This window comes from Bos taurus, chromosome 10 (assembly GCF_002263795.3).
Source record: "Bos taurus isolate L1 Dominette 01449 registration number 42190680 breed Hereford chromosome 10, ARS-UCD2.0, whole genome shotgun sequence".
NCBI lineage: Eukaryota > Metazoa > Chordata > Mammalia > Artiodactyla > Bovidae > Bos > Bos taurus.
Window position 1 is genome coordinate 394,024 of NC_037337.1, and position 24,647 is coordinate 418,670.

Sequence of the window (24,647 nt, forward strand, 5' to 3'; positions counted from 1 at the left end):
CCTGTGGGATTGCCTTTTTCGACACAATCTATTGTTACCCAAATTTACACTTACCTCACTCACTCTGCTGCCAGCTTTACCGGAAGAGGCATGAGATGACAAGAGCACCATCAAATGTGAAACCTCGACCCCGGCCTCACCGCGGTCCCTTCGGCTGGACTGCCTGCACACAGGGGCGCTGCACACAGCCAGCCACGAGGACATCAGGGACACCCGCAAGTAAGGGGCCTGCGTGCCTCATCATCAGTTTCAGGAGCCCTGAGCCTCTTGTCTTGGAAAAGTTGCAAGGATGATCGTAAAGGAATCCCACTGGATTTGGTGCCTGTGTTTAGTGGTGAACTTCAGGTGCTGGGGGAGAAGAGCTCAGTGACCTCAGTGATTTTAGAAAACGTCCATCTCTACGGATTGATTCCTGTGGGAGCTTTCTTCCTGCTCTTGCTAGAGGTCTGCCCAGCCCAGGGTGCGTTCCTGAGGGTGACGATCCCGTGCCTCTCGGGTTCGCTCTTGAGGGTCCCTCCCTTTTCCTCAGGGGTCCCCTCTCAGGAGACTCTGTCCCCTCCTGTGACTGACACTGTCCTCATTCAGACCACCACCTGAGCTCCCGTCATGAGCCAGGCAGCACTCGATGGAGGGCACGTGTGGTCACCTGACCAGCAGCCCTGCATGGTGACCATTGCTCTCCTGCCATGGCCGGGGACGGTCACCCTGCAGGAGGTGGGGGGGAACTGCCCAGAGCAGGGGAGCTCGCCTTCTCCTGGAGCGTCATCACCTGCCGAGCAGCGACCCTGAGGGAAGGTCGGACCGCCCTCTGCACCAGCTGGCCTGGAGTCAAGCCCTCCTCGGAGGAGAGCTCAAGGCAGAGAATCTCAGCTTCCTGGGGCGGTTGTCTGTGGCCGGGAGACTGCATTGCTCGTGTGGAGTGTGGTTGGTGAAGGAGACTCCACTATCTGCTGCGAGGTTGAGGCACCGGTGTTGCTGGGTGCCCATTTCTATCAGTAGGTCTTGTGGAGTGTGTGTTTTTGCACGAGGGTGCTGGTTAAAGGTCGTTTTCTCTCCAGGAAGCTCGACAGGCTATCAGGACAGCCCCAGGAGCAACCCCAGCAGCAGCACCAGCAGCCAGTGAAAGATTGTTGAATCACGCGAATACACCGGGATTCTTGGCCCCTGGAGGAGAAGAATTCAATCCGGGGACAGAGACGAGGCTTGCTCGCTTGGAGCTTTTGTGTAATAAAGTTTTATTAAAGTATAAAGGAGATAGAGAAAGCTTCTGACATAGGCATCAGAAGGGGGTAGAAAGAGTACCCGCCTGCTAGTCTTCAGCTGGATGCTATATAGTCACTAGCAGTCTGTTAATGAAAGAAAGGAATGTCTTAAAATTCAGAATGGCACCAGGCCCCTCACCCATAAGATGCATTTTAAGATAACACTGTCCTCAGGCAAGATACATCCTTGTAAAGACCAGGTCTACTCCCATAATTAACATTTTAAGATAACAGAAGGTTGAATCCAAAGACTGTCCTTAGGCAGGATACATATAATCCTAAGGAATGTGGAGAAAGAAAAAAAGTTTGTCCTTTCTTCCTCCTTGAGAATTCCAGACCCCTCTCTCCTTGGGGACCCCTAGACTCCCTATCAACCTGCCTAGGAAATGACTCTCTCACCAGGACTTGCTGCACAAAGCCCCGAAGAAGAAGGCCATCAAGTCCTCCATCAGCCGCTTGTTTTGCAAGAAGGAAAAGGGCCAGCCTGAACACCCCGGCAAGGAGGCGTTAGGACCAGGTGGGTGCTTCACCGTTCAGAGGGAGGAAGGCCTGCAGGCATGTCCCTTCTGTGTCTCCCCCCCTTATCCCCACGAGGCTCCTGTCACTCACACTGGGTGTCCTCCTGGGAGCAGGAGCGGAGGAGGCGTCTGTCTTCTCAATGGGTCTGAGATGATCGGATGAATTAAGAGTGGATGGATGGATTGATTAGTGAGTGGATGGATGGATGAACAGATGGCTGGCTGGATGGGTGGATGAACAGAGCATGGAATGAATAAAGCAGACGTTTATACTCCAATGCTAGAGACATATCTACGAAATTGATTGAGTAGGAGCTGGGCAATGATTGTTTCCTCCAGAACAGTGACACGTGTTTGAAAATGGCCTAAGTGCTCATCAGTAAAGGGTGAGGTACAATCTGTGGACACCCCACAAGGAACAGACCCCCTCCTTCCTGCCACTTTCTCCATCCCCAGGAGCTCATCAGGGGTTCTGCCAATGCCCCCCACCCCACCCCACAGCCACACAGGTCCTCCTGGGGCCTCCTCATCACACAGGGTTATCATCAGGCTCCCATCTTGCTCGGCTTCATCTCCTTGAGGACAGGGTATGTTCCTGCCTCTTCAGCCACAAATTTGTTGAGTCTTGTTTGTGCTGGGTGTGGGATTTACAGGGGTAAGTAAAGCAGATACGGTCTGGAGCACAGTTAAGTGACTAGAGAGAAAAAAGGAGGAGGTTATTAAATGCTATCCCTATTATTAATAAATACAATGCTGAGATGGATGGTGCATTGATTATATACCAGATGCTGTGTGTGCCCCTTAACAAGCAGGTGCTGCCCCCTCCCAATTTACAGAGGAAGACACCGTGATGGTCACGTGGTCAGGGAGTGGTGAGGGCAGGTTCACACCCACACAGTAGGACCAGGCACTTTGCCAAGCCCCAGCCACCTCTCTGGTGGATGCAACAGGAATGAGACGGTTCTGTTCTATGGCATGATGACTCAATGCACATGAGTTGGAGCAAACTCCAGGAGATAGTGAAGGACAGGAAAGCCTGGAGTGCTGCAATCCACAGAGTGGCAAGAGTCGGACACAACTGAGCGACTGAACTAAAACCTGAGTGTGTGCTAACCTGCTTCAGTCGTGTCTGACTCTTTGCAACCCCAGGGACTGTAGCCCACTAGCTCCTCTGTCCATGGGATTCTCCAGGCAAGAATCCTGGAGTGGGTTGCCATGCCCTCCTCTGGGGCATCTTCTCAACCCAGGGATCGAACCCACATCTCTCCTTATCTCTTGCATTGGCAGGCAGGATCTTTACCCCTAGTGCCACCTGGAAAGCCCCAGTGAACGCTGACAACTAGAAATGCAGAAAATAAGGGCTGCTCCTAAGTTAAACTGGAAGAGCAGCAAGCACAGGTTGTAAAGAGGAAAACACATGATGAGCAACAACAGTGCCAACAGAAAAAAGCAGGGATGCATTCACCCACATAAAGAAAATATCTGTGCCATTCGGAAGAGGAGCTTGTCAGCCCTTGGAGGGACAGTTGGAACAGAATGAAAACCGAGGCCATGGTCAGCAGTGCCCACCCACATGGCCCGAATGGCTCACCAGGCTTCTTGCCTCCCCAGAGCTGCTGGCGGTAACATCTCTGAGTGCTAGGCAGGGCAGCATCCCCGAGTGAGCTAAGGCATCACTGCTCTCCTTCCAGTGCTGCTCCGGGGCCCTCTGTGGACGGCCACCCTCATCCCCTGCCCTGCCACCCGCTGGACCCCAGCTTTCCCCCTGAGATCCTTTCAGCCCTTGAGCTTGGGTGTTCCCAGCCCTCTGCCACGCCGGACTGGGACGCAACTCAGGACTTGGGCTTGAGATATCAAGGAGACCTTGAATCTGGAAGGACACCGCCCTGGGGCCTGTGAGAGAGCAGGAGAGCAAAGCCCCCATGGGGAGGAAGCAGAGCTGGGGAATGTGCCCACAGCCTCCTTGCGTCCTGCACAAGTGCCTCTTCTTTGCCTCTCCTTGACCTGAAACAAACCCCAGCTGCTGCTGCTCCTCCGCAGGTGATTCCTAAAGATGAACCTCCTGCAAGAGCTATTGTCCTGCTGCTCTGGGGCTGCCTGAGTGTGTTCAGGAGCATCACACAAGTAGGGCTGCCACACCTCATACTAAAGGTGGGGGGCCTGATACTGGGGAATGGTCAGGGGGTGAGGGTGGGGGAGGGCCTGATGCTGGACTAGGGTGTGACACTGGACTGGGGTCTGATGCTGGACTAGAGCCTGATGCTGGAATAGGGCGTGACACTGGACTGGGGTCTGATGCTGGACTAGAGCCTGATGCTGGACTAGGGCGTGACACTGGACTGGGGTCTGATGCTGGACTAGGATCTGATGCTGGGGAAGGACCTGATTCTGGACTAGGGTCTGATGCTGGGGGAGGACCTGATGCTGGACTGCATTCTGATGCTGGGGGATGGCCTGATGCTGGACTAGGGTCTGATGATGGGGGAGGACCTGATGCTGGACTAGGGTCTGATGCTGGGGGAGGGCCTGACACGGGGAGGGTCTGATGCTGGGGGAAGGTCTGATGCTGGGGGAGGGTCTAATTCTGGGGGAAAGTCTGATTCTGGACTAGGGCCTGATGCTGACTAGGGCCTGATGCTGGGGGAGGGTCTGATGCTGGGGGAAAGTCTGATTCTGGACTAGGGCCTGATGCTGACTAGGGCCTGATGCTGGGGGAGGGTTTGATACGGGACTAGGGCCTGATGCTGGGGGGGAACCTCTGATGCTTGACTAGGGTCTGATGCTCGGGAAGGGTCTGATGCTGGGGGAAGGTCTGATACTGGACTAGGACCTGATGCTGGGGGTAACCTTTGATGCTGGACTAGGGTCTGATGCTGGAGTAGGACCTGATGTTGGGGGAGTGCCTGATGCTGGGGGAGGCCCTGATGCTGTGGGAGGATCTGATACTGGAGTAGGGCCTGATGCTGGACTAGGGCCTGATACTGGACTGGGGTCTGATGCTCTTGCCTGGATAATCCCATGGATGGAGGAGCCTGGTGGGCTGCAGTCCATGGGGTCATTGGGAGTCGGACACGACTGAGTGACTTCACTTTCACTTTCATGCATTGGAGAAAGAAATGGCAACCCCACTCCAGTGTTCTTGCCTGGAGAATCCCAGGGATGGGGGAGCCTGGTGGGCTGCCATCTATGGGGTCGCACAGAGTCAGACACAACTGAAGTGACTTAGCAGCAGCAGCAGCATGCTGAAAAAATTCCGTGGATATAAAAATTTATTTTCATTATCATGTTGCACATAAAACATAATTTAAAATATTTATGTATTAGTTTTGCAATCTACTAGTATATCACTAATATATACACTAATAACAATGAAAATAATTATGTTATTGATCCTGGTCTTTAGTATTTAGTGAGACATGAAATAAGTAACTTTGAAACCTTTCTCTAAAAATTTATCACTGCTTTTCCACATGACTTATTACCTACTTATAGCGTTTCTACTGCCAAAGGAGGAGTTTCTTGAACAAAGAAAAATGCTAAAATGAAGTGAAAGCCACAGAATCTAACACCCACTGTAGCATCTCTTTGGATTTTAATGGATTTTTATATTATAAAAGTGGAAATAGGGATGATATTTGCCTATTGTTCCTATTTAGGGACAATAAATGCCTCTGAGATACATAGGATTCTCTGTCTAGTATGTCTGCATTATGTGTCTGTTATGTGTTTGCATGCAGATCTGATGTATATAAGACTAGTATGTAGGTAAGGAATTTTTTTCTTTTGACCTTAGTAGCTATGAGGCTTCACATGAAGATGAATATGCACATTTTAATTTTTAAGTTCGCTCCTACATTATATTTTAAAGCAAAACAACCCCACCAAGCCCCCTTTAAGTTCACCTATATACTACTCTGATGATAAAAGGAGTAATATCTTTCTTATAAACCAGAATCAACATAAATTAATTTAATAGTTATATTATGGATATTAACAAGTAAAAAATCTGCCAGTTCTGAGGAGAAAATATTTTTACTGAACATTAAATTACAGAATGTACTTAACTGAGTAAGCCGGTATAAAATGTTTTATTTACAAATTGATTTTCCCCCAGATGGGAATGTTTTTGTCCTATGTTCTTTAAATCAGGGCCTCAAAACCTAACTGAGATGAGCTGGTCTTAGGTAGCTGAACAGTAAATAGGTAGCATTTTATTTTATCAAGTACATTGGGACTTAAATCCCTGGGTCACTGCCTTTGGGTGTTGGTGTTATGCAAACATGTCATTAATTATGTTTCTGCTTCTGCGTATTGCCTCATGAATTCAGGGACAAATTTAGCACAAACTGACCTTGTATACATCAATATAGTCACTTAATTAATCTAGCATAAGGAGGGTTTCCCTCGTAGCTCAGTTGGTAAAGAACTGCCTGCAATGCAGGAGACCCGGGTTTGTATCCTGGGTCAGGAACTTGTATCTAAAATATATGAACTTTCATCAATAGTGAAAAAAAAAAAAATTTAACAAAAACTGAACAAAAAAAAATGAACAATACTCTCAACAAGATGATAAATAAGCAAGAGGTTAAAGCATAAGAATTTCATTCTTATGTGAAACAGTAGGTATTAAGGTAATGGCAATAAAGTCACAATATGATAACATGACATAAATGTTAATGGACTGAAATTAAATACCGGTCATAACTAATTGTCTGTTTCATCTGAATTCTCATTTTTGAATTTACAGAGACACAGGCTTCCTTACCGGTTTGGGTGTTTTCTCAATTCATTTCATTTTTCTTTTGTTGTTATTGTTATTGTTGTTTTCCTACTTTTTTTTCCTATAAATCTGAGAAATTCATTATGCTAAAATTCATAAATGTAGTACATATATGGAGAAGGCATGGCACCCCACTCCAGTACTCTTGCCTGGAAAATCCCATGGGCGGAGGAGCCTGGTAGGCTGCAGTCCATGGGGTTGCTGGGAGTCGGACACGACTGAGCGACTTCACTTTCACTTTTCACTTTCATGCATTGGAGAAGGAAATGGCAACCCACTCCAGTATTCTTGCCTGGAGTATCCCAGGGATGGGGGAGCCTGGTGGGCTGCGGTCTATGGGGTCGCACAGAGTCGGACACAACTGAAGTGACTTAGCAGCAGCAGTATATATATAATTTTGTAAAACTGATTCTTAATGGCAATTTTAATGCCTTTTTACATGTCATAGTCATTCTTGGTTGTGAGGAGCTCAACACTAAAATGTCAACTGTAACCTGTGGAGATATCATTGAGGCAATCTCAAATGACAATATAATTGCTAATAATTTCCCACTAAAATTAAGAAGGGCTCCCAGGTGGCTCAGTGGTAAAGAATCCAAATACCATTGCAGGAGATTCAGGAGACATATGTTCAATCCCTGGGTCAGGAAGATCCCCAGAGGAGGAAATGGCACCCCACTCCAGTATTCTTGCCTGGAAAATTCCATGAGCCGAGGAGTCTGGCAGGCTACAATCCAGGGGTTGCAAAGAGTCAGACATGACTGAGCATGCACACACACACACATACACACACACACACACACACAATCAAGAAACTGATTATGTTTGAAAAGAGTTTTGCTATCATTATTTACTTCTCTGTTACACATATGCTGTATGTAGAGTTGTTCTCAGTCACCTAATTCTACTCCTATCCAAATTAATTTTTCCCTCAGATACAACTCTATCTTCAGGGATGCAAAAATCCCTTGGGTTACATTTTGTTCAGCCAGAAGCAAGTGTTAATTTTTTAACAGGCCTGCTCCTCAAAAACATGTAGACTAACATCCTTTCTCTCTCCCCCCATAACAATTTAAACCTGAGTTTGGGCAGCTACATTATTAATTGCAAGGTGGGTAACCGAAAATATCTCCCGATGGGATTCGTGCTTCATTAAAAAATGGAGATTTTAAGTAATCAAAAAGCATCTTAAGGAGAAAATGTATGCTTCAGATACAAGTGAGAAAAAAAGAAGTCATTATTTAGGTTTTTCCTGGTGCCTCTCCTGATACGAAAACAATTTTATGTTGGCAAATACTACCCAGAAGATGATCTTTTTTAAGAATATAATGGTCTGTTCCTCAAACCTAGAGTAGTATGACACAGAGTTCATTGCATGGTCTGATATTAAAGTACATTTGAGCTCCCCACTGCTGTGAGAGTGACCAGGAGAGTCAGTGGGTGGACGAATACAGTGCTGTTATACAAGCAAGGGAGCACTTTCAGTGATATAAAGATCAATAATGTGATACTCTATCACAGTCAATACTGAGATAATCTAGTAATTATGCTTTGCATCAATTTCATAAATCTACATGAATAATCATTTTATATAAGAAAATTTTAGACTTAAAAATAAATATTAACATTTTTTACAGTCTCATAGAGAAAAAAAATAAAGAGGGTGGTTTTAAAGTATAATATACATACAGAAAAAAAATTTCATCTAAAATTGTATACTGCAAGAAAACTTTCAAAAATGGAAAGATTTCTGCACCCAGAATCAAATAAAAAATTACTAGAGTCTCAGAAACTGTCCCTACATCCATTAGAAATTGATTTTCCATATGATATGTGAGTTTGTATATTTTAAGGTACAAAGTAGTGAGAGCATATAGCTTTTACACTTCTATGTCTATGTCTGGCTTTTTTTCACTCAAGTTATGTTTGTGAAGTTTTCCCATGCTCTTGTATGAGGATGTAGTTATTCATTCTCATTGCTGTGTACTTTTCCAGCATACAAACTTACCATAAAGTCATTTGTCTAATCTAAAGCAGGAGTCAGTACATTTGACCTGTTAAGTTCTATTGGAGCTGTGACACACCATTTATTCATGTATTATGGATGGCTGCTTTTGTGATAGAGGATAAAACTATTTAGATATACCAAGATTTTATGGCCTACAAACCCTAAAATATACAGTATTAAATACTTTCAGGAAAGTATGCAAAGTCTTGAACTAATGTATTAAAAGAAATGAGTTGCTTTTGGTGTTATGCTACTGTGATTAATACAGTGGTGATCCTTTCTATGCATGCCTTTTGTGTACATATTCACTCTGTACTCTTGGACATACTTCTAAGAATGAGAATTTTGGTCCTGTTAGGTAGTTAGAATAGGGAAAAGGAGTACAGAATGGCAGTGGCTAAAAAGACAAGGAAGGGAAACACCCGGGAAAATAGAACAAAGGAAGGTCCCAGGACCAGAGTGAGGACCTCCTGGCTAGCTCAATTTACATAGAGCAGGCCCAGGGGGAGGAAAAAACATATAAAAAGGAGCCAAAGGGCCAGGGGTTTCTCTCTCTCTCTCTCTCTCTCTCTCTCTCTCTCTCTCTCCTGCATGCATGTTTGTTCTCTCTCTCTTCTCTTCTCTTTGTGTCTTTTGGGTCAGCATGCCCTCATGACTCCAGGATGTATTTTCCTTTATTTTCTAAATAAAACTGATCTGTTCTGAGAGCTATAACATGGTCTGTCTGAGAGCTGTAACGCGCTGAGGGATTTAACATCCGTCGCTTCAAATCTTTGTTTTAACGAGACAGAACCGAGGAGATTACACTCCCCTGACAGTCGTAAGACATTTATAGGTCCAGCTACAGGTCACTCCGGAGAAGGCAATGGCACCCCACTCCAGTTCTTTTGCCTGGAAAATCCCATGGACTGAGGAGCCTGGTAGGCTGTAGTCCATGGGGTCGCTACAGTCGGACACGATTGAGCGTCTTTACTTTCACTTTTCACTTTCATGCATTGGAGAAGGAAATGGCAACCCACTTCAGTGTTCTTGCCTGGAGAATCCCAGGGATGGCGGAGCCTGGTGGGCTGCCGTCTATGGGGTCGCACCGAGTCGGACACGACTGAAGCGACTTAGCAGCAGCACCAACAGGTTACTCAGACATAGAATTTTTTCCAAGTGCAGTGTCAAATCTCAATCTACTGTCAATGCATAAAAACTGGTTGTTTCACATCTTCAACAATAGTAGATATTTGTTTACTATTTGATATGTAAAGAAGTACTTCTGCCATTTGGTAAATGTCAACACAACTCTTAACAATTTATTTCACTTCCATTTACTTGAGCACTAATAAAGTTGTATATCCACTTCTATAAGTTAAAGTCTGCAGCCTCAAGCCATGAACTACTCCAAAATTTGTGACCTCCAGAGGAGAGGATTTTGATCTGGAGTCAGAGAGAAGGCTTGATCACTTGAAGCTTTTGTGTAATAAAGTATTATTAAAGTATAGAAGGATAGAAGAAGCTCTGACATAGACATCAGAAGGGGGCAGAAAAAGTGGCCCTCTTGCTATCTTTTACCAAGGAGTTATATATCTGTTAAAGAATCACCTCAAAACTGAGAGAGTTGCATCAGGCCCCTCTCCCACAACACACATTTTGAGATAGCATGGGGCACAAGGTGAGTCATCCCCAGCCATAAAACGACTGACATGAACCTTCAAGAAAGGCAGATTTCCAAGCAAATACATAGTTTCATTAGCATAGCTTAAGAGAACATTTCCATGAGTAAGACATATGGATCTGTTGAGTCATTATCAGTTCAAGGTTTGAGAAAAGTTAAGTTCAGGCTGAACCAGGGGTCCTCCTGACAACACAGAATTTAAAAGAAACCTTTTAATTTTGTATAGAGAAGGAAAAAAAAAAAGTCTGCCACTTGCAGTTTATTTCCTCTGCTTGGGGATCCCTAGCCTTCCTGCCTGTTACCCTCATAAGGAATCCATGAGATTTTGAACTTGGATAACAGGGCATGTAAAACAGCTGTTTTTGAAAGTTTTTGTCCTACTGAATCTCACAGTGTATTTATGGCTTCATGTAACTGAAATTTCAGGTTGAGTGAGAATGAAAGTCACTCAGTCATGTTCGACTTTTTGTGACCCCATGAACTACACAGTCCATGGAATTCCCCAGTCCAGAACACTGGAGTGGGTAGCCTTTCCCTTCTCCAGGGGATCTTCCCAACTCAGGGATCAAACCCAGGTCTCCCACAATTCAGGCGGATTCTTTACCAGCTGAACCACAAGGGAAGCCCAAGAATATGGGAGTGAGTAGCCTGTCCCTTCTCCAGGTGATCTTCCCATCCCAGGAATTGAACCAGGGTCTCCTGAATTGCAGGCAGATTCTTTACCAACTGAGCTATCTGGCCTATATGTTCTGATCAATTCTTTGATTCAATGTGAAGTGACTTTTTTTTTTTCAATTCTTTCCAATTATAGGGATGGGTTTACACAACAGTAGAGTCATATTTTATAGAGGTAGATCATATCACCTGGAAAGAACCTTAGAGGTAATCTAGCTTAAATCCCTCTTCTGCACAGGGTGATCTGAAGAATAGAAAGCAAGAGTGAGGTATTTAGAGTGGTGTTCCTGCCTTGTTCATAGCATGGTTCTAACTAAAGAGAAAGACATCTTGGGACATTAAAGATTTCTGCCTCTAGCTTTAACCCAGATCCTCCTACTTATTTGTGTATTGAACATTACTGCTGTTCTATTTGTAACAAGTATACTTGTACAGCCTATAACAAGTATGAGTGTGTCTGTTCTCTGCATTAGACATTAACCAAATCTAACATTGCCTTGCCATGTTTCAGTTCAGTTTAGTCACAGTTGTGTCCGACTCTTTGCAACCCTATGGACTACAGCACACCAGGCTTCCCTGTTCATCACCAACTCCTGGAGCTTGCTCAAACCATTGCCATTGAGTCGGTGATTGCCATGTTTATGCTAAGTATTTCAGTGGCAAGGATGAAGAAAGGGGTCAATTTGACTGTAATATTAAAATATTACATATGTCATTGATAAATTGTATTTGCACAATGATATTTTCAAAGAGTCATTGGTGCATGTATGAGGATAATATGATATGAAGACATTAAAATGGTAAAGAATGAAGAATACTGAAATTAACAGGCTAGAATAAATTTTTTGATGTATTGTTCCCTTTTTTCTTCACAGATTAATATCAAGAAAGAAGAATCATTTTGCCCAAATTCTTATCTGACTTAGAAAGTATCTAAAAATAAAAAATCTCCATAATTTCTCCTTTATTTCTTCAATTTGAGAAGAGGAAGCCTTCAGTCAACTGAAACTGTCAGTTCTATTTTTGGAATTCCATTTAATGGGCTTAAAATTTTCTTCTATTTACATATTACTCACTAGATACAATAAAAAGGGCTAGTACTCATATTGAATCAGTCTTTAGATGCTGACATAAAACTGATCATATATATGAAGATGGATTAGTTAGATCCATGTTTATTAATCTCTGAATTAATGGTAACCCATGGACAGAGGAGCCTGGTAGGCTACAGTCCATGGGGTCGCAAAGAGTTGGACACGACTGAGCAACTTCACTTTCACTTTCATTGACACCCTATTTTGATTAACTATATTTCTGACCATGTTTGCTGCCATGTTGCTGCTCATAAGCAACAAGTCAAAAGAAGTTTGAGTGAATTGATACAGTATGCCGGGAGTACACACATAAAAGTCTTTCATATTATGCAAGAATTATCCTAATTTTTTTTATCATGAGTGTTTTTCTTAACATGTCATAGAATTTCACAAATACTACCCTGAACAACAGAGGAATTATGTAGGTTTTATTTTTCCATTCTGAAATATTTTCACATAAGGACATTTTACAGTGGCAGCTAGAAAATTGAAGACCATCAGAGGCTTTTAAAATAGATAAATATAAGTCTCCTTCAATACATTATGGAATTTTAAATACATGGTCCCATCCTAGCTTTCTCAACAAACTAATTTAGTGCTTTAGCCTTCAGGACACCAGATCAAAGGCAGATGAAAGAGCCAAATAGCAATAACTTAGAACTTGTTCTTTCTAGTGAAATTAATAAGCATGTTTTTATAGTATGCTATCTTAATGCCCAAAAGCATTTTATGCACCTTCCAAACAAACGTGTGTATATGCGTTCAATATGTTAACTGTATTCTGATATACATTTTTAAACTACTTATCAAACCCTCATTTAATTTTGTATTAAAGTGAAAGTGAAGTTGCTCAGTCATGTCTGACTCTTTGAGACCCCGTGGACTGTAGCCTACCAGGCTCCTCAGTCCATGGAATTTTCCAGGCAAGAAGACTGGAGTGGGTTGCCATTTCCTTCTCCAGGTGATCTTCCCAACCCAGGGATCGCACCCGTGTCTCCCACATTGCAGGCAGATGCTTTACCATCTTAAGCCACCAGGGAAGCCCAATTTTGTATCGACATATAATTGTATTGATATATAATTAGCAGTGAAAAAGTATTGTCTTCTATTTTTAGTTTATTACATATTTGTTTATTTGACCTTCCAGGCAACATGTAGTGTTTTGTTTACATAATGCAATGCTCAATCTTTAGCAAAGAACTCTGCTGATATAAAGTTATCTTTTAAATAGTTGGTTTTTTGTGAACCATAAAGAGACAAAGAGGGATATTTAACTGGAGCTAAGAATAGGAAAAAGGAAAGGAAATTGGTGTGGAGAGAGTCACAGAAAAATCAATAGTTGATAATGAAGCACAATTATATACTTTACCATGATTCTGTCCACTGTCTCTTATCTGCTTTTACTCTTTTTTTTTCAAGCTGTATTCAGATAAAATTGACAAATACCATGCATATGGTATAGGGCATGAATATTTAATATATGTTACATTCTGAAATAATTACTACAATAAAGTTAGTTAATATATTTATCAATTTACATAGCTATCATTTTAATTGTGCATACCATGAAAACCCTTAAGGTCTACTCTCTCAGAAAATTTCAGTCTTACAATACACAACTGTTAACTAGAGTCACAATGCACATTAGACCCCCAGAACTTATTCATTGAGTAACAGAAAGTTTGTAAACTTTGACCAACATCACCCATTGCTCCCACCTTTCAGCCTGTAGCAACAGCCAATCTATTCTCTATTTCTGTGTTTGAACAATTGGATTCTTCCTGTATGTGAGACCGTACAGTACTTGTCTTCCTCTGTATAAATTATTTCACTTAGCATATGCTCCTCATGGTTCTTCCATGTTGTAGCCATTATGACTTCTTCTAACAGGCATGCACTCGTACACTTCAAGATGGAAGTAACTGTCAGATGCTCTGCCTACTATTTTTTCATGTAAAAATTGAATCCTTTTCTGATTTGACTGAATATCCAAAGATGCCATTCCTTTAGACTGGTTTTAGATATTTTGCCTATATTTAGTACCATTTAAGATACAAAACTCAGCAGTGGCCACAGGACTGGAAAAGGTCAGTTTTCATTCCAATCCCAAAGAAAGGCAATGCCAAAGAATGCTCAAACTACTGCACAATTGCACTCATCTCACACGCTAGTAAAGTAATGCTCAAAATTCTCCAAGTCAGGCTTTTGCAATACGTGAACCATGAACTTCCAGATGCTCAAGCTGGTTTTAGAAAAGGCAGAGGAACCAAATTGCTAACATCTGCTGGATCATCAAAAAAGCAAGAGAGTTCCAGAAAAACATCTATTTCTGCTTTACTGACTATGCCAAAGCCTTTGACTGTGTGGATCACAATAAACTGTGGAAATTTCTGAAAGAGATGGGAATACCAGACCACCAGCCTCTTGAGAAAGCTATATGCAGGTCAGGACGCAACAGTTAGAACTGGACATGGAACAATAGACTGGTTCCAAATAGGAAAAGGAGTGTGTCAAGGCTGTATATTGTCACCCTGCTTATTTAACTTATATGCAGAGTACATTATGAGAAACGCTGGGCTGGAAGAAATACAAGCTGGAATCAAGATTGCCGGGAGAAATATCAGTAACCTCAGATATGCAGATGACACCACCCTTATGGCAGAAAGTGAAGAGGAACTAAAAAGCCTCTTGATGAAAGTGAAAGTAGAGAGTGAAAAAGTTGGCTTAAAGCTCAACATTCAAAGAACTAAGATCATGGCATCTGGTCCCATCACTTCATGGCAAAGAGATGGGGAAACAGTGGAAATAGTGTCAGACTTTATTTTTCTGGGCTCCAAAATCACTGCAGATGGTGATTGCAGCCATAAAATTAAAAGATGCTTACTCCTTGGAAGGAAAGTTATGACCAACCTAGATAGCATATTCAATAGCAGAGACATTACTTTGCCAACAAAGATCTGTCTAGTCAAGGCTATGGTTTTTCCAGTAGTCATGTATGGATGTGAGAGTTGGACTGTGAAGAAGGCTGAGCGCTGAAGAATTGATGCTTTTGAACTGTGGTGTTGGAGAAGACTCTTTAGAGTCCCTTGGACTGCAAGGAGATCCAACCAGTCCATTCAAAAGGAGATCAGTCCTGGGTGTTCATTTGAAGGACTGATGCTAAAGCTGAAACTCCAATACTTTGGTCACCTCATGTGAAGAGTTGACTCATTTCCAATGAGTTGAGTTGACTCAGTTGACTCAGTTGACTGATGCTGGGAGGGACTGGGGGCAGGAGGAGAGGGGGACGACAGAGGATGAGATGGCTGGATGGCATCACCAACTCGATGGACATGGGTTTGGGTGAACTCCGGGAGTTGGTGATGGACAGGGAGGCCTGGCGTGCTGCAATATATGGGGTCGCAAAGAGTCGGACACTACTGAGCGAGTGAACTGAACTGAAGCTATAAGATTTATGTAGTACATAAAGAACTGAAAAGCTCAATCAATGAATATAATGCACTATAAATCTTATTTAAATAGTGTAATTTAAATAGTGCTTGACTGAAAACTGAACAAAAATTAACATACTGAAAAAGTCAGAAAAGTTTTGTTTTTTAGTTTTTTTTCTCAGAAACAAATTCTGGAAATATGAGAAAGCATGACATGTGGGGGAAATAGCAATATACCTCAAATAGAAATTCTATTTCTTTCATAACCTATCATTTATTTTTAATAAATCAGGAATCATTATATATGTATGGATGTGTATGTGTGCACATATGCATAATATAAATTTTTTAAACCATTTATTTTTTAATTTTTTCAGGGTCTGTTTCACATCCTTATTCCTTAGGCTATAAATCACAGGGTTTAACATGGGAATCACAAGGGTGTAAAACAAAGAAGTCATTTTGTCTTGATCTAGAAAGTAGGAAGAACTTGGCCTGAAATACATAAAGAGCATTGTTCCCTGGAAAATCACCACAGAAGTTAGGTGAGAGATCTAGGTAGAGAAAGCTCAAAACCCTGCTTTTGCAGAGTGGATCTTCAAGACTGACAGGATAATATAACAATAAGAGACAAGGACTCCTGAAATTTTACTCAGTTCATTGAAGCCAAAAACAGTGAATATCACTAACTCATTGACCTGTGTATCTGAGCAAGATAGAAACAGAAGAGGAGCAACATCACAAAAAATCTCATTTGACCCACAGAAACATAAGCGGAATGCTAATATCATGTGTATCAAAGTGTCTGCTATACTCACCAGATAAACCCCAGCCAGGAGCAGGGAGCACACCCTGCTGGACATGCTGACCACATAGAGCAAAGGGCTGCTGATGGCCTTGTACCAGTCATAGGCCATAACTGCCCAGCAGGAGACACTCAGAATCTGCAAAGGTATAGAGAACCAAAAGTTGCAGAGCGCAGCCATAGAAGGGAGTTGATTTGTTCTTAGCAAATAGGTCCACCATCATCTTTGGGCCAACTGCTGTGGAAATGCTGAGGTCACTGAAGGAGAGGTGACTGAGGAAAAAGTACATGGGTGTGTGCAGCTGGGGATCCATTCTGATAAGGGTTATCATTCCAAGATTTGCCAGAAGAGTAATGAAATAAACAAGGAGAAATATGGTAAACAGAATCACTTTGGTCTCGGTGTTATCAGTAATTCCAAGAAAATGAATTCAGTAAAGAAGGAGCAATTCTCTGTGTCCATTCTTCTTTTTTGCTTGTGCAAAGTTTTGGAGAAAATAATCAAGAAAATGATACTTGCATGTGTAACACGATTTAGCATCTACAAAATGTCATAAGACAAAAATTTTTTTTCTGTTAAGTGTCTTTTTATACTCAGAAAACTGTTCAGTCATGCACCCACCCTTTAAAGAGACATGGCTCTCTATTCTGCAATAATAAAAAAGTACCTGAGAAAGACCTTTGAGAAATTGGATATAAATCTAGATGTCATTCATGAGGTTTGTTACTTTGTACAAGCTCTTCTCTGAGTGTTAGTTTCTTCATCCCAGGGAGTAGATTTAGAGAAATTTAACTCTTTACCTCTTGAGAAAAACCTAGAAGAGACAGCAGTGTTAGAGAGACCCAGACTGTAAGACATAGGACTGAGCATTTATGAGGGCTGAAAATAGTCACTTAGATACAAAAAATGATAACAATTTTTATGTTTCTCAAAAAAGCATGCTTGGTTTCAGAGAATTTGACTTAGTTCCAGAAACAGTGAGTATATCAATGACTAGTAATAAAAAATAATTATATTACTGGCTTTAGTTTATGTTATACTTAGTATTTGCTGAGACATGAATTAAATATTATTGACCTGGTTTTCTAGAAATTTATTCTTGCTTTCCCACAATGCTCATTACCTCTTTGTGGAGTGGTAGTTGTCAAAAGGTGAATCTCGTAATGAGTAGGGAAAAAAAGAGCTAAAAGGAAGTGAAAACAACAGAATTTATTGTATAATTCACATTATTTTAGATTGTAAATGGCCTGTTAGTTACTAAAGTGGAAATAAGATGAGGAACAATAATGTTTCTAAAATGCATAGACTTTTCTCTTTGTAATATATGTGTCTGTGTATACATGTTAATATTTGTAAGAATAGAATGTAAGCAATGATATTTTTTCCCTCAGAACTAAGTAAACATGGCATGTAGTTCACATGGAGATGAATTTGTACATGTTTCTATTTTTATTGTGGTACCTACTCTATTTTAATAAAGCAAAACATACTTTAAATTCATGTATACATTTTTCCAATGATAAAAAGAGTAAATATTTCCTGTGAAGAAAGAGCAAAATAAAATAAACAATTGCATTATGGATATTAACAATGTCAGATTCTTGTAATTCTGATATCAAAATATTTCTAGCCATTGATTTCAGATTTTAATGAATAGGCAGGCACAAAATGGTTAATTTACAATTTTTTCCCTCAAAATGTTAAGTATTTTCTTCTATATTCTTTAAGTTAGGAACTGGAAACCTACCTGAGATGAGCAGGTCTTAGCTAGTTGAACAATAAGCACATGGCCTCTTATTTTACCAGGTACATTGGGACTGAAATCCCTGTGCTACTGCCCCTTTGCTTTGATGTTATGCAAACATTTCATTAATTATATTTCTGCTTCTGTATTTCCCCCTGAGAATTCATAAGCCACTTAGCACAGGCTGAGTTTTCATACTTTACTACTGTCATCAAACTGATCTATGGTAAAAAGAAAACTGGTTTGTTTTTTTTCATGTTATGTGCTTCACAGTTATCCTGAAATGGTTTTGTCCTTCTTTAGTTAAAGAGTAAACCTACTGAAACTCAAAAAGATCCTCCCTTCATTATTTCCATTTCCTTATATTCATTCATAGTGTTTTAGAGTCTCCTTCACATCTCATTTAAAGATATTACCACACACACATGTTTTTTTTTTTTTTTTACTGAAATGCAATGTGTACATTATAGAATTCACCCTTCTAATGTATACAGTTCTTTGTTTTTACTATATTGTTAAGGTTCTTAGGTTATCACCAGTATTTACTTCCATAACATTTTCATCACTATGATAAGAAATCCATATTTATTAGCTGTCACTTTCCGTTCATTTCTCCCTGAGCCCTGGTAACTACTAATCTACTTTCTGATTCTTTGTGCTTTCAAATTCTTTGCCTCCTTTAAAACAGAATTATGCAACATACTTTTTTGTTTGTTTGTTAGTTTGCTTGGTTTTTTTTGTTGCTGTTGTTGTTGTTATTCTTTTCATCAGCCTTCTTGTCTTCACTGAAATATTTTCAAGGTTTATCTATATTGTATGCATTGCATATTTATCCTTCTTTGAATTTTTGCCATACTTCATCTGTTTTGACAAATAAAATTAGCAGAAATATTGTAAGTCACTTCTGGGTCTCATCTTGAAGAAGACAGTATGTGAAAGCCATGAATTACTGTGTAGAAATTCCAACTAGCCATCTGATTTTACAATGTGGCACATTCTGAGATTACATGAACTGAAAGGGGAGAATTTGGGTCCATCTTTCCAGACATTCTCATCTAGTGTCAATTATTAAAGAACTTGCAACCTAGCCCACCTTTCCACTGAATATTTCATGCAATCTCAGTAAATATGAGAAAGAACAAAATAAGGAGTCAGTGGTCATTCTCTTAAGTTATTTAGTTTTGAAATACAGTTTATGTAGGAAGAGATAACTAGAACAGTGTGAAAAAATAAATCAGAGAAACAAGCTTTTGAATATATATAAATGCAAGTATATTCAAGGGTTTTCCAGGTGGCTCAGTAGAAAAGAATCTGACTGTCTAGCAGGAGACGTTTAGGAGTTCGATCCCTGGGTTGGGAAGATCCCCTGGAGTAGGAAATGGCAACCCACTCCAGTATTCTTGACTGGAAAATTTCTTGGGGAGGGGAGCCTGGCAGGTTACCATCCATGGGGTCGCAAAGAGTCAGACATGACTGAGCACGCATGGTCAGTGGTCATTCTCCTAAGTTATCTAGTTATGAAATGCAGTTAATGTAGCAAGAGATAAGTGGAACAGTGTGCAAAAATAAATCAGAGAAGCAAGCTTTTGAATATATATATAAATGCATGTATATTTAAAGACTGAGGGAAAATGTTTGGAAACCATATAGATATAGATATGACAAAGAACTTGTGGCCAAAGTATATGAAGAATCCCCACAGACAGTAAGACAACAAACAACCTAATAAAAATTGAACAAAGAATTTGAACAAATTAAGTCTCATCAAGAAAATATATACAAAGAAACCCACTTCAGACCTAGAGACACAAACAGACTGAAAATGACGGGATGTAAAAAGATATTCCATGCAAATGAAAATCAAAAGAAAGCTGGAAAAGCAACATTCATATCAGACAAAATAGACTTTAAAATAAAGAATGTTTAAAGAGACAAGGAAAGACAATACACAATGACCAAGGTATCAGTCCATGAAGAAGACATAACAATTGTAAATATATATGCACCCAACACAGGAACACTTCAATATATAAGGCAAGTGCTAATATCTATAAAAGGGGAAATAGGCAGTAACACAACAACAGTGGGGAACTTTAACACTCAAATTACACCAATGGACAGATCACCCAGGCAGAAAATTAATAAGTAAACCAAGTCTTAAACGACACATTAGATTTGATATTTGTAGGACATTTCATCTGAAAGAAGCAGAATATACTTTCATCTCAAGTAAACATGGAACATTTTCCACAGTAGATCATATCATGGATCACAAACCAAGCCTTGGTAAATTTTTAAAAATTGAAATAATAACAAGCATCTGTTTCCAACAACAATATGAGAAATCCATTACAAGATAAAGCTGTAAAAAACACAAACATATGGAGGCTAAACAATATGGGACTAAACAACCAATGGATCACTGAAGAAAACAAAGAGGAAATCAAAAAATACCTAGAGACAAATGACAATCCCAAACCTAAGGTTCTCAGCAAAAACAATTCTAAGAAGGAAGCTTATTGCAATACAGTCTTACCTCAGGAAACAAGAAAAATCACAAATAAACAACCTTACGTTACACTAAAGCAACTAGAGAAAGAATAAACAAAACCCAAAGTTAATAGAAGGAAGCAAAACATAAAGATCAGAGCATAAATAAATGAAAAATATAAAGAAAATAATAACAAAGGTCAGTGAAACTAAAAGCTGGTTCTTTGAGAATGTAAAGTTGATAAACCTTCAGTCAGACTCATCAAGAGAAGCAAAGAGAAGACTCGTCAATAAAATTAGAAATGAAAGACAAGAAGTAATAACTGACATTACAGATATTTTCCATCAGTCATTGGTGATATGTAAGGGATGTACTATGGAAAGAAGAAGGAAAGTTAGTGATGAGGACTGAAGTAGACAGCCTAGAATACATCAGAGTCTTTTGATATGCTGGTCCCTATTTTTGTGGAATTTCAAGAATTTTCGTGGAATTTCAAGAATTTTCATGGAACAGAAGAGTATCTCCATGCCATTGCCACAACTTGGATTTGAATTGTGAATTTCCTAAAAAAAAGATTCAGTTCTTCTTTAAGTTATCCAATTCCAGACAAGGAAGCCTATTATTAATCAAATGTTGTCTGCTGTAAATACTATTTGTGACTTCCATTTAATGGGCTTATTTTTTTCTTTTTTTCATATTAGATTTATTAGATCCAATAAAATGGACCAATATGCAGGTCAAATCAGTTTTTAGATGCTGTAATATACATCTTTCATTTGAATGGAGACAAATTAACTAGATTACATGTTTATTTACTACACAATACTTGCCAATCCACTGATGCCCTGTTTGTCTTAGAATTTAATTTTCAGACAATATTTTCAGTTAGGCTGCCTTTTATGAGCAACAGTTCTAAAAGAGTTTGGTGAATTGATAAAATATGATAGGAATAGAAACCTATACATCTTTTATATAAAATAAAAAATTTATAAATTTGTAGCTTTTTCCACAAGGAGAACTTTTCCTAACATGCCATAATGTCTCACAAATGCCCTCAAATTTTTTATCCCATGATGATTTTGTGGCTCATTTATTGCTAAACTGCTTAGTTCATTAATGTCTAATACTAGTACCAGGTTAAATTCATTAGTATAGAATCTATAAGATGTACTATAAATTATAAAAAACCTGAATTCTGAAAGATTGCTCAGTAAATCTTGGATTTACTTTAAGACAAAATCTTTAAGACATTGCATAATGTTTTAGTGAGACTGAAATAATGTTTGAATGACAAATAAATCAAAAATTAGCATAAGTAGAAAAGTCAAAAGGTTTTTCAAAAATAGTAAGTGCCATATTTAAACCCTGCCCACATACTAAGTATGAAATCTGAAGAAAACTGCAATATTTCTTAACAGCGGTGCTGTGCTTTGTCACTCAGCACAGGCTCCTCTCTCTTTGGGGATTCTCCAGGCAAGAATACTGGAGTGGATTGCCATTTCCTCCTCCAGTCTTAACAGTGGAGTTTAATACAAATAATTATTCATTTAGGAATTTGAGAAACTTGTTTCTCATGTGTCATGCCATATAATTTTAATTACACAATTACTATATGTGTGTGGTTTTGTGCACATGTGCACAATACAAATATTTAAAAATATAGCTTTCAATTTTACTAAGGCCTCTTTTACATCCTTGTTTCGTAGGCTAAATATAAGAGAATTTAGCAGGGGAATCACAAGAGTTTAAAACAAAGAGGTCATTTTGTCTTCACCTAGAGAGTAGGATGAACTTGGCCTGAAATACATAAAAAGCAAAGTTCCCTGGAAAAATCGCCACAGCAGTTAAATGGAAGGTGCAGGTGGAAAAACCTTTGAATCTCCCCTCAGCAGAGTGGATCTTCAAGACTGAAAGGATGATATAAAAATAAAAGACAAGGACTCCTGAAATAGTTCTCAGTTCAATAAAAACCAAAACCACTAACCAAGTTAGTGAATATCACTAACTCATTGACCTGTGCACCTGAGCAAGAAAGGAAAAAAAGTGGAGGTAAATCACAGAAAAAATGGTTAATCTCATTTGACCCATAGAAACATAGAAAGAAAGAAAGTGAAGTCACTCAGTCATGTCCGACTCTTTGCGACCCCATAGACTGTAGCCTACCAGGCTCCTCTGTCCATGGGATTTTCCAGGCAATAGTACTGGAGTGGATTGCCATTTCCTTCTCCAGGGGATCTTCCCAACCCAGGGCTCGAACCCGGGTCTCCCGGACAGACGCTTTACCGTCTGAGCCACCAGGGAAGTGGAAACATAGTGGAATGCTAATGTCGTGTGTATCAGAGCATCTGCCATTCCTACGAGGTAAACCCCAGCCATGAGCAGGGAGCACACCCCGCTGGACATGCTGACCACATACAGCAAGGGGCTGCTGATGGCCTTGTACCAGTCATAGGCCATCACTGCCAGCAGGAGACACTCAGAATTTGCAAAGGTATAGAGCACCAATAATTGCAGAGCACAGCCATAGAAGGGAATTGATTTCTTCTTAGCAAATTGATCCATCAGCATCTTTGGGCCAATGGCTGTGGAAAGACAGAGGTCATAGAAGGAGAGGCGGCTGAGGAAAAAGTACATGGATGTGTGCAGCTGGGGATCCATCCTAATCAGGGTTATCATTCCAAGATTTGCCAAAAGACTGATGAGATAAACAAGGAGAAACATGGTAAATAGGATCACTTTGTTCTCAGTGTTATCCCCTAGAAAGTGAAATCAGTCACAGAGGAGCAGTTCCTGTATCCATTCTTCTTAGTTCTTAGGTAAACTTTTGAGAAAATGATCAAGAAAATAGTACATGGATGTGTACCACTTCTGCACATCTGCAAAATAATATAAAACAGGACAAAGTTTCTCTCTCTAATTGTCTTTTTTATACTTAGAAAATTATTCAGATCATGAATATCCACTCTTAAGGAAGGATAGTTATCTATTATGCAGCAACAAAAATTTTATAGGATAAACATTTGAGAAAGTTTTATATAAATCTAGATGTCATTCACGAGGTAAGTTACTTCCTACAAGCTCTTCTCTGAGCATTGCTCTCCTTATCTCAAGGAGTAAATTTACTAAATTTAACTCCCTTTACCTCTTCAAAATACTTTGGAAGAGACACCAGTGTTAGAGAGACCAGACCATAAGACATAGGACTAAGCATTCTTGATGCTTAAACATATTCACTTGGATGCAAAAAAATAATCACAATGTCTATGTTTCCTAAAAAATCATGACTGGCTTAAATGTGTCTGACCTAGTTCCAGAAACAGTGAGTGCATGAATTGTCAGCCACAAATTGGCCCTTGCCATGACTGCTTGCCATCTCTCTCTGTGTGTTGTGTGTGTCAGTTGCTTAGTTTTGTCCGACTCTTTGCAACCCCATAGACTGTAGCCCACCAGGCCCCTCCATCCATGGGATTCTCCAGGTAAGAACGCTGGAGCAGGTTGCCATTTCCTTCTCCAAAAGGAACTATAGAAAGAAAGAAAGTGAAGTCACTCAGTCGTGTCCGACTCTTTGCGACCCCATGAACTGTAGCCTATTAGGCCCCTCCATCCATGGAATTTTCCAGGCAAGAGTACTGCAGTCGGTTGCCATTTCCTTCTCCATCTCTCTCTAGAAGGATTAAATCATGTGTTGCTGCACCTGCTGACCTCCAACACCTCCTGGAGGCATTCAGGGTGGAGAGCAGAAATGAAGCACTCAGTGGCCAGGGAAAAACTGGCAGGACAGGCCATTGGATAGTTAGATATTCTCAGGAGCTGATTTCATGAGCCCAATTCTTGTATCTCCTCATAACTGCTAAGTCACTTCAGTTGTGTCTGACTCTGTGCGACCCCATAGACAGCAGCCCACCAGGCTTCCCCATCCCTGGGATTCTCCAGGCAAGAACACTGGAGTGGGTTGCCATTTCCTTCTCCAATGCATGAAAGTGAAAAGTGAAAGTGAAGTCGCTTAGTCGTGTCCGACTCTAGCGACCCCGTGGACTGCAGCCTACCAGGCTTCTCCGACTATGGGATTTTCTAGGCAAAAGTACTGGAGTGGGGTGCCATTGCCTTCTCCATCCTCATATCTAGAAAAGCACTAATATCCTTCGTGATGACGATTGTTTCTCCTGGCTAGCAGA

The 24,647-nt window shown here is 40.5% G+C and overlaps 1 long non-coding RNA gene and 2 pseudogenes across 1 annotated transcript; all 3 read right to left on the reverse strand.

Annotated features, from left to right (window-relative positions):
• Nucleotides 1–885: 885 nt before the first annotated feature.
• Nucleotides 886–17,627, reverse strand: LOC132342136 (uncharacterized). The gene is made up of 4 exons (XR_009496105.1): nucleotides 17,361–17,627; nucleotides 16,905–17,051; nucleotides 16,250–16,375; nucleotides 886–2,474 (listed from the first exon to the last, which is right to left on the reverse strand). It is a non-coding gene; the product is annotated as an uncharacterized lncRNA (long non-coding RNA).
• OR5W28P (olfactory receptor family 5 subfamily W member 28, pseudogene) lies at nucleotides 15,734–16,699 on the reverse strand (annotated as a pseudogene).
• OR5W56P (olfactory receptor family 5 subfamily W member 56, pseudogene) lies at nucleotides 22,086–23,264 on the reverse strand (annotated as a pseudogene).